Source organism: Panthera uncia, chromosome B1, assembly GCF_023721935.1.
Source record: "Panthera uncia isolate 11264 chromosome B1, Puncia_PCG_1.0, whole genome shotgun sequence".
Lineage (NCBI taxonomy): Eukaryota > Metazoa > Chordata > Mammalia > Carnivora > Felidae > Panthera > Panthera uncia.
The window spans coordinates 39163074-39175980 of record NC_064811.1 but is presented as its reverse complement, the minus strand read 5'-3'; the positions used below and the strand labels follow the sequence as shown (position 1 = coordinate 39175980).

General features: G+C 40.4%; 1 protein-coding gene, 1 long non-coding RNA gene and 1 pseudogene across 6 annotated transcripts in view; 2 read left to right on the top strand and 1 right to left on the bottom strand.

Annotated features, from left to right (window-relative positions):
* The window catches only part of CORIN (corin, serine peptidase), a 251746-nt gene that overhangs the window by 137585 nt on the left and 101254 nt on the right, over window positions 1-12907 (top strand). The gene's annotated exons all lie outside the window — the stretch shown is intronic.
* The window catches only part of LOC125923628 (uncharacterized), a 35912-nt gene that overhangs the window by 18189 nt on the left and 4816 nt on the right, over window positions 1-12907 (bottom strand). The gene's annotated exons all lie outside the window — the stretch shown is intronic.
* Window positions 8329-12231, top strand: LOC125923619 (NIF3-like protein 1; annotated as a pseudogene).

Genomic DNA, 12907 nt, shown 5'->3' with positions numbered 1-12907 from the left:
ATAGAGCAATCTACTAAGAAAACAAACAGGGGGCGCCTGGGTGGCTCAGTAAGTTGAGCATCTGTCTTAGGCTCAGGTCATGATCCCACGGTCCATGGGTTCGAGCCCCGCGTCGGGCTCTGTGCTCAAGAGCCTGGAGCCTGTTTCAGATTCTGTGTCCTCCTCTCTCTCTGCCCCTCCCCAACTCATGCTCTGTCTGTCTCTCTCTCTCTCTCTCTCTCTCAAAAATAAATAAACATTAAAAAAAATTAAAAAAAAAAAAAGAAAACAAACAGGATCTGTGTTACCATCTCTGCATTTTCAGAAGAGAGAGACCAGCTCTGGGGAGGGAAGGACTGAGCAGAGATCATGTGGCATCACCCAGAGTGGGGTGGCACAGGGCAGGGGGAATGTTTGGAGGTGTAAAAGTGGAGCAGGGATGTAGGAGACATTACCCAAGGCTCAGAAGGGGGCTGAGTTTTGCCATGTCCCTCACATAGCAGGGAAAGAGGCAGGATTTCAGACAGGAGTGGCTGTGTGGGGCAGCCTAGAAAGCTTGACTCTGGGGACCATGACACTGCACCCTGGGATGGATCAGACATAGTGGAGTGGTCTATTCAGTACAAACCCTAAGGGTGTAGAACCACGAGTCCCTCAGCAATTATCTGAGGAATTGAAAACCAGAGTCCCTTCCTCGGTTCTTCCAGGTACCATGTAAGCCCCTTGGATCCTCACAGCGCCCTAGGAAGGCTGAAATCCCTGAAACACATGTCTGAATAAGATTTCTTATCACCCTTTTGAGTGGGGAAGGATGTGTTCATTTAGAAAAATAAAGCTATGTGGCGTTTCTCATACTGTAGTGTGACAGAGTTAGGGCCACACCCACTTCTGAGCTCATTGTGCTTCCTTCCGTGTTGACTTCTCATTGTCACTTCTCAAGTCATGTAACTTCCCTGAACTCTCCTACTCCCACCTCGAAAGCTACTCGTCCAATAGCTCATTCTTTCAAGTCTAGATATAAGGAGAAGCACAACAGACTGTAGTTAAATTCAGAACTAAGTATTCATAGCCAAAAAAAAAGTGTAATTAAAGTGTAATCTCTCTGAGACTTTAAGTAAACACTTAAAATCTTCAGGGTGAAGGGTCGTCAAACTTGTTTGGGCAGCAAAACCCCATTTTCAAAGGAAATTTTCCACGGACCAAAATTTGTAAAGCGGACAAGGGTGGAATTCCCTGGCTAAAGTGGAGAGGGGACTGGAGACACCCCTCCAACCCACGATGTGGCCCCAGAGCCCCTTCCCTTGGTCTCCTAGAGTTCATCGGAAAACCACCATTCATTTTAACCTAAGGAATGAGTAGTGTGGGTGTAGGTTTGGGGGGAGTGGTAGACACATCTCCACAGGCCAGCGGGGAAGATTATTTTAGGTAGAAGTGTCCTTTACACTCATTGTCCTACCACACAAGCAAATGCTCCTCAGAAGGCCGGCTTGCCAGCAGGTTTGAGTGAGTATCCCACACTAACACAGAGGGATTTTTAACATTTCATCAGCACCTTATTTCCCTGCCAATTAAAAGAAGAAAGTTGTAAGATATGTATTGCCTTTGAACATCTCCCCCCAAAGGAATGATCATTTAGTTCTGCTAGGCACCTTACACTCTGTCTTTACTTAATTATTTAACAACTATTTAATTCTATCCTAGACTCAGGAGTGAGAGAGACTGATACAGTGCTTTCTCTCACGGAGCTTACATTCTAGAAGGGAGAGAGAGGGAGACAATAAACAAACAAATACCTTCTGCTAATATAAATTATGGGAATCATAAAACAGTCTTTTTTTAAAGCAGGCTGTAGTTCTGATGGTTTTGAGCATCAGCACTATTAGAAATGATTAGCATGGTGCACCATGTTTAATAGAGGCCTAGTAGATGTGCAAGAAGGTAAAGAAGAGAATGAGAGCATTTCTCACCTTGGAAGATGGATACTTTTCCTGAGGAAGCCTCATTTTAGTGATGGGATTAGAGAGAGAGACAGAATAAGACTGGCTTCATGTTTGGATGGTAAATATATTCCTGATGTTGGTGACTCTTCATCCCCAGCCCCCTCTATCTTCAAGACTGATCATTGTTTATTTGATTCATGCCAACCGGTAGGCAAAACTGAGTACCACTCTGCTCCCCACAAAGAACATACTCATACAAAATCACTTAAAAATGCCTTAAAAAAAACACCCCACTTCCTTTGATATCTACCACCCATTTATTCGCTTCTGCAGCAGCAAAGTTGTCCTGCCTTTCTGAGCTACTTCCTCCTCTTTTATTCTCTCTTAAACATAGACTTTTGTCCTTCGAACTCCATTGAAACTGCTCTTATTAGAGTCCCCACTGACCTCACATTGCCAAAATCTCATCTAGGCACATGGTGTCAAATCGATATGCTGACAACTCACACATTAATATTAATATTGTTCCTATTTGGATTTTACTCCTATCCTCTTTCCCAGACGTTGAACTTACATATCCAGTTGTCTACTTAATATCTCTACTTGGGTGCCCACTGTATATGTCAGATGCAACAAGTTTCCAAAATGCAACTCTTGATGTTTTTTCCCACAGTCTTGCTCCTCCAGTAGGCTTCTCCACCTCAGGAGATGGCAATTCCAGTCTTCTGGCTGGCGGGAAACTTTGTCCTCATTGGCTCTTGTCTTTCCCTCACAATTCTCATTGTGTGGGCCAGAAAACCCTCCTGGCTCTACTTTGAAAACACATCCAGCATCCAGTCAGGTCTCGGCACCCTCGCTGCTGCCCCCACGAAGCCGCCATCACTCTTTCTGGACAGCTCCGATAGGCTCCTAACACTTGTTCCCACTGGTTTCTTTGCCCCTCTAGAGTATTTCCAACACCACAGGCAGAGATCCTTGTAAACATAGGTCAGATCATACCACATTTTACTGAAACCTTGTAATGACTTTACTTTTATTTTAAGTCTTTGCAAAGCCCTAGGTGGTTGACCCCTCCCTTCTACTCTCCTTCATGTCTTGCTACATTCTCCACCACTTGCTCTACTGGGGCCACACGGGTTTCTTTGCTTTCCCCATACCCCACACCCCCGCCAGACATGCTCCTGCCTGAGAGTCTTTGCACTGAGACCTCCTTCTGCTGAAATCTTCCCCTGAAAGTTGGTTAATTCCTTCACCTCTTTGAAGTTGTTACTTAAATGTCAACTTTTAGTGAGGCATAGCACTGGCTCCTCTCTTTCCCCATGGGGATGCTTTACTTGTTCATACACAGAGCTCTCTGATACCCATGCATACCTACCCATGTTAATGTTCAACAAAAAGAAGGGTGTACTAGTGAGTATGGTGTGGAAAGCTGGGTAAGACCGAGTTGACTCACTTGAGCATATCGTTAGATTTTCTTTCTCCTTTCTCATCTTTTATCTTTCACCTCAATCCTTTTATCAACCCAAAGATACAGTGCTCTCCACAAGAGGAATTCTTGTATCAGCTGCTGAAAGATTAGACATGTTATTTTTCTAGTCAAATACTCTCGTAAAAGGTAAGAGCGATAGAGGTTGACAGTAACTTAATTTCAAGCAGCATGTAGTATTGAAGGGCTAGCAGGCTCTCAGTACAGGCTCAGGTGATAAGAGTCTCTGCCAGGTCAGCTTTCTTTTCAGACGTTGAGTTGAACCTGAGCTTCAGACTTTATACAAAGGCTCAAAGACTGAGTGAATGAGGACATTATACAGTCAGTGATTGGTAGGTAGTTTCTGAAAAGGACTCCAAAAATTAACAATCAAAGTATTGAGAGCATTTGCCAATATAAATGCCTCCCATAATACACCAGCAGAGCAAACTGAGAGACCTGGAAGCAGCTGTAGAAAATCTAAAAGGTCATTTCAGGATATGGATGTTATTTCAGCAGGCTGTTATCAGAGACCAAAATACTGAAGAGTTGATCATCTTCATGGGTATATACTCTTCAGAATCCAGAGAATTCTGAAGTCAGGTGGTTCATAATTATCCCCATCATCTGGACATGTACACTAGTGTCTTAGGCAATATTCCTTTGTATGCTGCTATTATTGCATTAATATTAATCAGTTGCCAGGTGTCTAAATGGAAATCAACTTCGGTGGTGAAGTACCTTTACTTGGTAAAATTATCTTTATCAGATGACCATCAGTAGAATATATGCTACCAAAGGTAGGGGATTATTTTTGTTTTCTTCACTGCTGTGTCCCTAGATGCTAGAATAATGCCTAGCACATAGTAAACATCCAGTAACTGATTAACAAATGAATCTTCTGTTGATCAATTTGCCATTGACTTAAAGTCCAACATGCACCTCTTAGAATCATAGATGATTGTATAGCATGTCAAGATTGTATAGCATGACTTCTCCTCATGGGATCTTTCTTTTTCACTTTAAGGGCTAAGTCAAAAGGTTATTTGAATGAAGATAAATGGTATAAGAAAGTGAAATTTATGGTTGAAAAATTTCGACAGAGATTTGTTATGAGCTCTCTCAGGGTGTTCTCTAAAAAACCCAGAGCTGAGATGGAATGTCATCTCACCTGGTCCCAATCACCTGAAGGGCAGACATTTATCTTTTGTTTAGATAGAAAAATAAAGACAAACTTGAACTTTTACTTGGAACTGATGTCTTTGAACTGACCACAAATAAGGTGACCACACAACTGCTCTGGAAAAGAAACCGGGCATGGGTGTGTGGTATGGGGGACTGAGCCTGAAGCTCAGACCTCATGATTCTGTGTCTACCTGGCTATATGACTTTGGGCAATTGTTGTCTTAACCACATGACACTCCAATTTCTGTATTTGTAAATCACCGTTTCCCCTAAGGAAGGTGAATAGAATGCCTGCCTGTCCACTTTATGCGGCTGCTTGGAAATTCCAAAGAAGATGTGTTTGAAGTACTTTGCTAGTTGAACAGTTTTACACACCAGAAGTGGAAGTGCTGAATACAAGTTAAGGAGAAATCAAACAGAAAATAAACAAAAGTTATTCTGAGTTTACAAAAATAGTATTGATTAATGAAACTATGAACTTCTAAAGAAAGAATAAGAATAAACAAACAACTTACAGTGTAAAACCAAGGGCAATCACACCTCCCACTGTGGAACCACACAAAAGAAGTCAGTGTCTGCTGAATCAGCCAAGACAGGGGGATATCAATAATCAAAACAATGCAAGCAATGCTATGTTTTAAATTTGATCCAGATTTGACATAACCATACACAAGAGATGGCTTTACTGGAGTAAAATATTTAGGGTCTTAACGATGAAATCTAGATGTTAGGAGCTATTTACGGGTGAACTTTCAGCTACATTTCTAGAGGAATCATCGGAGCCCTAAGGTGGGGAATGCAATAATTCTTCTGAAACATTGCAGCTGCTGAAATGCAGACAGATGGAATTTCTGCAGTCTCTAATATAACACAGAAACAATCCCAACAATAGGATAAACACTTATGCCTTGAAAATGTTCTCTTAACCCTAGAGAGAGGATATTGTATAGACCGGCCAGTAAAATCTTAGTGTTTTGGATTCTCCTTTTATATCTGGTTTCCTGTGTACCTTTTAGAAGTCTGTATTTGTAGGTGTAGGAATGCAGCCCCGTGCTGAGTCCTCTAAGACTATTCAAAATATAAACATGCTTCATATTTTAGTAGTTGAGGTCCATAGATGTAATTTGTATTGATACTGAAATGGTAGCATGTAAAGGAAAACCAGACATTTGTTGCTGATCTTTTGACGATTACACATGAAGTAACATCATAAGAAACTTTAATCAATCAGCTGGTAATTAATGTTCAGCAAATCAAAATTCAGATTTCCTTGATACCATTGGAAAATAATTAAGTAATTGCATTTTTTCTTTGCTTTTTTGGTAATATATTGTGCTTCATTGAGATTGAGGTGACTTTTTCTCATCATATATTAACTAAGAACCTTCTGAGTGCCAGCCACTCTCTTAAGAGATACTTCTCTGTATTTCTAATTCTGAGTTAAAATATTTTGTTATTTCCTAGTTCTCTTTAGTTAGTCAACAAAGCTCATCTCATCAAGGAATATACCGTTCTGGGAGCAGTGACAGCAAGCAGGCAACTGACCACACGAATGATCACACTATCTTTTGTGGAGGGACAGAGACAAAGAGAGACAGAAGTTTTCAAGGGTTGCGTTTACTTAGTTACTCTGAATTGAAAACTCGTGAAAAACTTAGCTTTTTTCTTTTCTGATTAAAAAAGTCAGACATCATGAAAGCCAGTGGTATGCCCCAGCCCAAAGCTCTTAGTCCCGTGAAAGGAAGTGGGCACGATCCCATCCTGCACTTTCCCACTGCGTTGCTAAAGCCAGCAGGTGCACATAGTCCACATAGGGGATGCTCCTTAATCACCCGGCTCTGGTGGCGGGCGGGGGGGGGGGGGGGGGTATTTCTGGGCACCACGGGATTGTAACTATTGGAGAGACAGTTCTTGGCAGGCTAGATATATGCACCCTTATGTTTACTGCAGCATTATTTGTAAAAACCAAGATATGGAAGCAACTGAAGTGTCCATCAGCAGATGAATGGATACAAAAGATGAAGTATATACACACACAATTGAATATTACTCAGCCATAATAAAGAATGAAATCTTGCCGTTTGCAACAACATAGATGGATCTACAGAGTATAATGCTAAGTGAAATAAGTCAGACAAAGACAGATACCATATGAGTTCATTTATATGTGGAAATTAAGAAACAAAACAAATGAACAAAGAAAAAAAGAGACAAACAAAAAATCAGACTCTGAAATATGGGGACTAAATTGGTGGTTGCCAGAGAGGAGGCGGGTGGGAGGATGGGTGAAATAGGCAATGGGGATTAAGAGTACACTTATCATGATGAGCACTGAGTAATGTACAGAATTGTTGAATCATTATATTATATCTGAAAGTAATATAAATAATTAATATAATTAATACATATAAAATAATTAACCGCATGTAAACTATACTGGAATTAAAATAATAATTAATTAAATAATTAATTAAAATGGATAGAAGATCTGAATAGACATTTTTCCCAAGACATGCAGATGGCCAAAAGGTAACTGAAACGATGCCCAACATCACTGACAATCAGGGAAATGCAAATCAAAAGCAAAATGAGATATCACCTCACCTCTGTTAGAATGGCTATTATCAAAAAGACAAGAAATAAAAAAGAAAGACAACAACTGTTGGTGAGGGTGTGGCAAAAAGAGAACCTTGTACACTGTGGGTAGAAGTGGAATTGGTGCCTCAACCCCTATGGAAAACAGAATGGAGTTTCCTCAAAAAATTAAAAGTAGAACTACCATGTGGTCTAGTAATTCCAGTTCTGGGACTTTATCTGAAGAAAAGGGAAACACTAATTCAAAATTGTATATGCATTCCCACATTCATTGAAGCATTATTTTTAATAGTCAAGATATGGAAACAACCAAAGTGTCCATCAATGGATGAATGGTATATACATACGTGTGTGTGTGTGTGTGTGTGTGTGTGTGTGTGTGTGTATGTAATGGAATATTACTGAACCATTAAAAAAGAACCATAAAAAAAGGAAATTTTTCCATTTGTGACAACATATATGGCCCTCGAAGGCATTATGCCAAGGGAAAAGTCAAAGAAAGACAAATACCACATGATCCCTCTTATAGGTGGAATCTTACAAACAAACAAAAGCAAAACAAAACACCAAACTCATGGACACAGAGAACAGATTGGTGTTTGCAAGAGGCAGAGTCTAGGGGGAGGTGGAAGAAATGGGTAAATATTGGTTTTTGTCTGTATTCGTTTAAATAAATTGAATAAAAGATTTTTAAAAAACAAATAAAAGACCTTATTTCCAAAAAAAAAGTCCATATCCAAAAAAAAAACCCAAAAAAACAAACTCATCAAACCATAAGGGAAGAGAGCAAGAGAAGGAACAAAGAACTAGAAAGCAACCAGGAGGCAATGAACCGAATGGCAGTAAGTACCTACCTAATAATTACTTTAAATGTAAATGGACTAGGACTCACGTTGTGGTGGCTGTGGGAGGTGCTGCTGCGAAAGGAGGCAGACGAGGAGATGGGGCAGAAAACTGGTTTGTCCCACAAGAGCATACGGCATGAGTAGGGCAGGGGTCCTGACTCAGGAGCTTCTGGCCATGCCTGGTCTCTTCATTGTCCTGGAAACGGTCTGACGTGGGACTGAAATGAGAGGTACTCAGTGTTCCCTGATTTCTGTACGTTATCATCTCGTGTACACCTCATTCCCACAATAGTCTGGCTTGTCCATTCCCTGATCTGCAAATCCCCATTCCTTCATGGATTTGAAGGCTCTGCTTTCCTCCTTGAATAACTTTGCATCCCTCTCACTTGCTGAAAGTTGGGACAATGTTGGATTATGGTGGAACCAATCCCGCAACACACTGTGAACACACTCTTCCTTACCAATAACTTGACTGCGGAAGTGATGCAGGAGGCGCTGCAAAAGAAGGCAGGTCTCACTCTCTCCTACCATCCGCCTATTTTCTGACCCTTGAAGCACATAACCTGGAAAACCTGGAAGGAGTGCCTGGTGCTCCTGGCTCTGGGAAACCGTCCATATTTATTCTTCTCACACAGCCCAGGATGCCACGCCTCAAGAAGTCAGCAGCCAGTTGGTTTAAGGGCTTGGAGTTTGCACCTCCAGGCCCATACATCCTTCCAAAGCTCCCAACTACCCCACAAGGGAAATGTACAGGGTAGAATTCGGTGTTAACTGCACCCACGGACCGGCCAAAGTCATTTCTGCAGTGAAAGGAATTGTGTGTGTTTCTGTCACTTCTTCTACCAGGACTGATGATGAAGAACAAATGTGGATTAGTCTGAATTGTAGTCAGGGGGATTTGATGCAGGTGGTGGCTGTTCTTTCTAAGAGCAGACATTTTATCAGAAGACTGAAGTTCTGTCACTGGGGAAGCCTCGGCTCCCACATGCTGGAATGGGACAGTTGTGCACAGTGGATGTGTCTGTTTCCTTGGCAGCCATGATTGTGTGAATCAAAAGTCACTTTAAACTATCTCATGGTCGCCTTGCTCTTGAGGTAAGAAGGACCTTGGTGTCTCCAGTCAAAGCTGTGACCCTGTGCACTGGTTCTAGGAGCACTGTGCTGCAGGTTGGCAGTGGCCGACCTTTCCCTCACAAGTGAGATGTCCCGTCGTGATGCTCTGTATGCTGCACCCCAAGGAATAAATGTCTTCCTGTGTCAACACAGCAACATCGAGTGAAGCTTTCTTTCTGATCTTCAAGATATGCTAGGTGCTCCCTTAGGAAAATAAGGTTAATATTATCCTGTCAGAAACAGACAGGGACCCTCTTCATGTGGTGCACAGCATACAGGAACAACAGGATGACAAAATCGACAAACTGATTGGTTCCCAATGTGAATGCATAACGAGAATCAACAGAGTTGGTATCCTTGTGGAAGAATGTCTTAGAATGTACTTATTTCTGGCTTCTAAATCTGCTTCACCAAATGTCCTGTAGCTCATATGGTGAAAACCATGACGTAACTACCATTAAAGAACAAATATTCATCATAAAAGATGAACTAAGAATATACAATGTAAAGTATATATTCATTATAAACTCCAGGAAAGAGCAACTAAAATCTGTTTACTTAACATTCTTGGTAAGTAGCTCAAGCAATTGTCTCTTTAGCTTAATTAAAGGTGGAATGTGTCATTCTAGATCTTTCTGCCCTTAACCAGTTTAAAAACATACTTTTAGGGGCCCCTGGGTGGCTTAGTTGGTTGAGCGTCTGACTCAACCAACTCATGTCATGATCTCCTGGTTTGTGGGATTGAGCCCTTTATGGGGCTCTGGGCTGACAGCACAGAGCCTGCTTGGGGTTCTCTCTCCCCCTCTCTCTGTGTCTCCCCCACTAGTGCTCTCTCTTTCTCAAAAATAAATATTAAAAAAATAAAAGTGAAAACATACTTTTAAAAAACTTCAGATTGGAACACTGATTTCTAGGTAGTAGCCTCTAGAGGGTGATAAGGTCTGTCTGTATGTTCCTGTTTCTAGATTACTAATCTCTCACCTAAATTTCAAAATCAGAGGGAGGTTTTTTTTCTTAATATACATGAGAATTATTCATAACTATTATTTTATTGCTTTTAGGTAACTCACCTGTAATTTTATCAGGAATATATAAAAATGGTTAGCTTTCAAAATAATACCAGTAATTATATAATATTAATTTTGTGCCAGGCACTCTCTTAAGTATGTTGTAAATATTTTCAATTCTTTATAAACAAGAATATAGTTATTATTATCCCCATTTTACAGATGAAGAAACTGAAACAGAGGTTAAAGAGTTTGCCCAAGGCCACATAGTTAGGAAGTGATGGGAGTTAGGACACAAACTCAGGCAGTCTGGCTCCAGAGTCTGTGTTTTTAACTACTTCTTAATCAGCATGGATGATAAGACTGATATAGGAGGTATGTAAGAAATCCTGAAGGAAAAGTAATCCATTTTAACTGGGATTTTCTCTGGGTGGTATGATGGAAGGTTTTTCTTTTGAATGCTCGTATACATGTATATTTCTAATTTATGCTGAGCATGTTACTTTGATAATGAGAAAAGAAAATCTTTTTCAAATACTGTCTAACATGGGGCTCCTGGGTGGCTCGGTCGGTTAAGCGTCCAACTTCGGCTCAGGTCATGATCTCTCAGCTCGTGGGTTCGAGCCCCACGTCAGGCTCTGTGCTGACAGCTCAGAGCCTGGAGCCTGCTTTGGATTCTGTGTCTCCTTCTCTCTCTGTTCCTCCCCTGTTCACGCTCTCTCTCTCTCTTTCTCTCAAAAATAAATAAAGATTAGACCAATTTTACATTTCTTTTGTAGGACCCCTTTCCTACCAATCTTATCTCCTGGAGGATTTGGGATCCTAACTTACAAATTATTCTTGGTGATTCACCTGTAATATTAATTCACTACAGAAATAACCAATTGGACTGAGCCTTAAAAAATGCACCCAGTTAGAGAATTGGAGGAGGAGCCAAGAGAGGAGGTGGGAGAAGATCAGCAGTGTCAGAAGCCAAGTAGAGAGCTTTGATGAGAGACCATCAACAATGTCCAAGTGAGAGAATGAGACAGCAGACAGCTTTGAGATACTATCTCAATGGTATTTGCTTCAGTTATTGTTTGTGTTTTATGTGGGGAGAATAGGACAGAAATTGGATAATACTTAAGAGTTTAATACTTCAACTTAATTGGATAATACTTAAGAGTTATTGTGATTGTGCCAAAAATATGCAGAGGGCCTACAAGGAAGGTTTTCTGGGGGAAGTGGGTAGAATTCAGTCAAAAGGTACAGCTTGAACAAACACAGTAAGTGTAAAGAAACAGCACAACGCATTGAAAAAGCCCAAGTAACCAATTCATTATTGTCAGGGCAGAAAGCAGGAGGCAGGGAAGGTATGGTTAGAGATGATGCTTAAGAAATAGCCTGGGGCCAGTCATTATCAAACCATTTTAAATTTATGGCACACTTAAGGTATAGCATGATTTTACCTTTAACAGTTAATCAAGTTGAAGGTTGTGGATTCCTTTGGATAGAGTTCCAGAAGGGGTTAATTGATCATATAATTTCTTTATGATTGGTCAAACTTATTGCCAAATAGTTTTTTTTTTAAAGAATGACATTACTACCATAACTTTTTGTTTTTTATTTTTTAAATTTACATCCAAATTAGTCAGCATATAGTGCAACAATGATTTCAGGAGTAGATTCCTTAATGTCCCTTACCCATTTAGCCCATCCCCCCTCTCACAACCCTTCCAGTACCCCTCAGTTTGTTCTCCAGTTTATGAGTCTCTTCTGTTTTGTCCCCCTCCGTTTTTATATTATTTTTGTTTCCCTTCCTTTATGTTCATCTGCTTTGTCTCTTAAAGTCCTCATATGAGTGAGGTCATATGATATTTGTCTTTCTCTGACTAATTTCACTTAGCATAACACCCTCCAGTTCCATTCACATAGTTGGAAATGGCAAGATTTCATTCTTTTTGACTGCCGAGTAATACTCCATTGTGTGTGTGTGTGTGTGCGTGTGTGTGTGTGTATAATATATATATATATATATATATATATATATACCACATCTTCTTTATCCATTCATCCATCAATGGACATTGAGGTCCTTTCCATACTTTGGCTATTGTTGATAGTGCTGCTATAAACATGGGGGTGCATGTGTCCCTTTGAAACAGCACATCTGTATCCCGTGGATAACTGCCTAGGAGTGCAATTGCTGGGTTGTAGGGTAGTTCTATTTTTAGTTTTTTGAGGAACCTCCATACTGTTTTCCAGAGTGGCTGCACCAGCTTGCATTCCCACCAACAATGCAAAAGAGATCCTGTTTCTCCGCGTCCTCGCCAACATCTGTTGTTGCCTGAGTTGTTAATGTGAGCCATTCTGACAGGTGTAAGGTGGTATCTCATTGTGGTTTTGATTTGTATTTCCCTGATGATGAGTGATGTTGAGCATTTTTTCATGTGTCGGTTGGCCATCTGGATGTCTTCTCTGGAGAAGTGTCTATTCATGTCTTTTTCCCCATTTCTTCACTGGAGTGTTTGTTTTTTGGGTGTTGAGTTTGATAAGTTCTTTATAGATTTTGGATACTAACCCTTTATCTGATACGTCGTTTGCAAATATCTTCTCCCATTCTGTTGGTTGCCTTTTAGTTTTGCTACTACTCTAACTTTTCTTTACTGGCATGCTAACATTTATAAATAACTAAAAATACCCCCAAATATATCATTTATAGTTTAAAAAAAGTAAAGTATCACTGAAGATTTAAAAAAAAAATAAATAAATGTAAATTGACTAAATTCTCCCACCAAA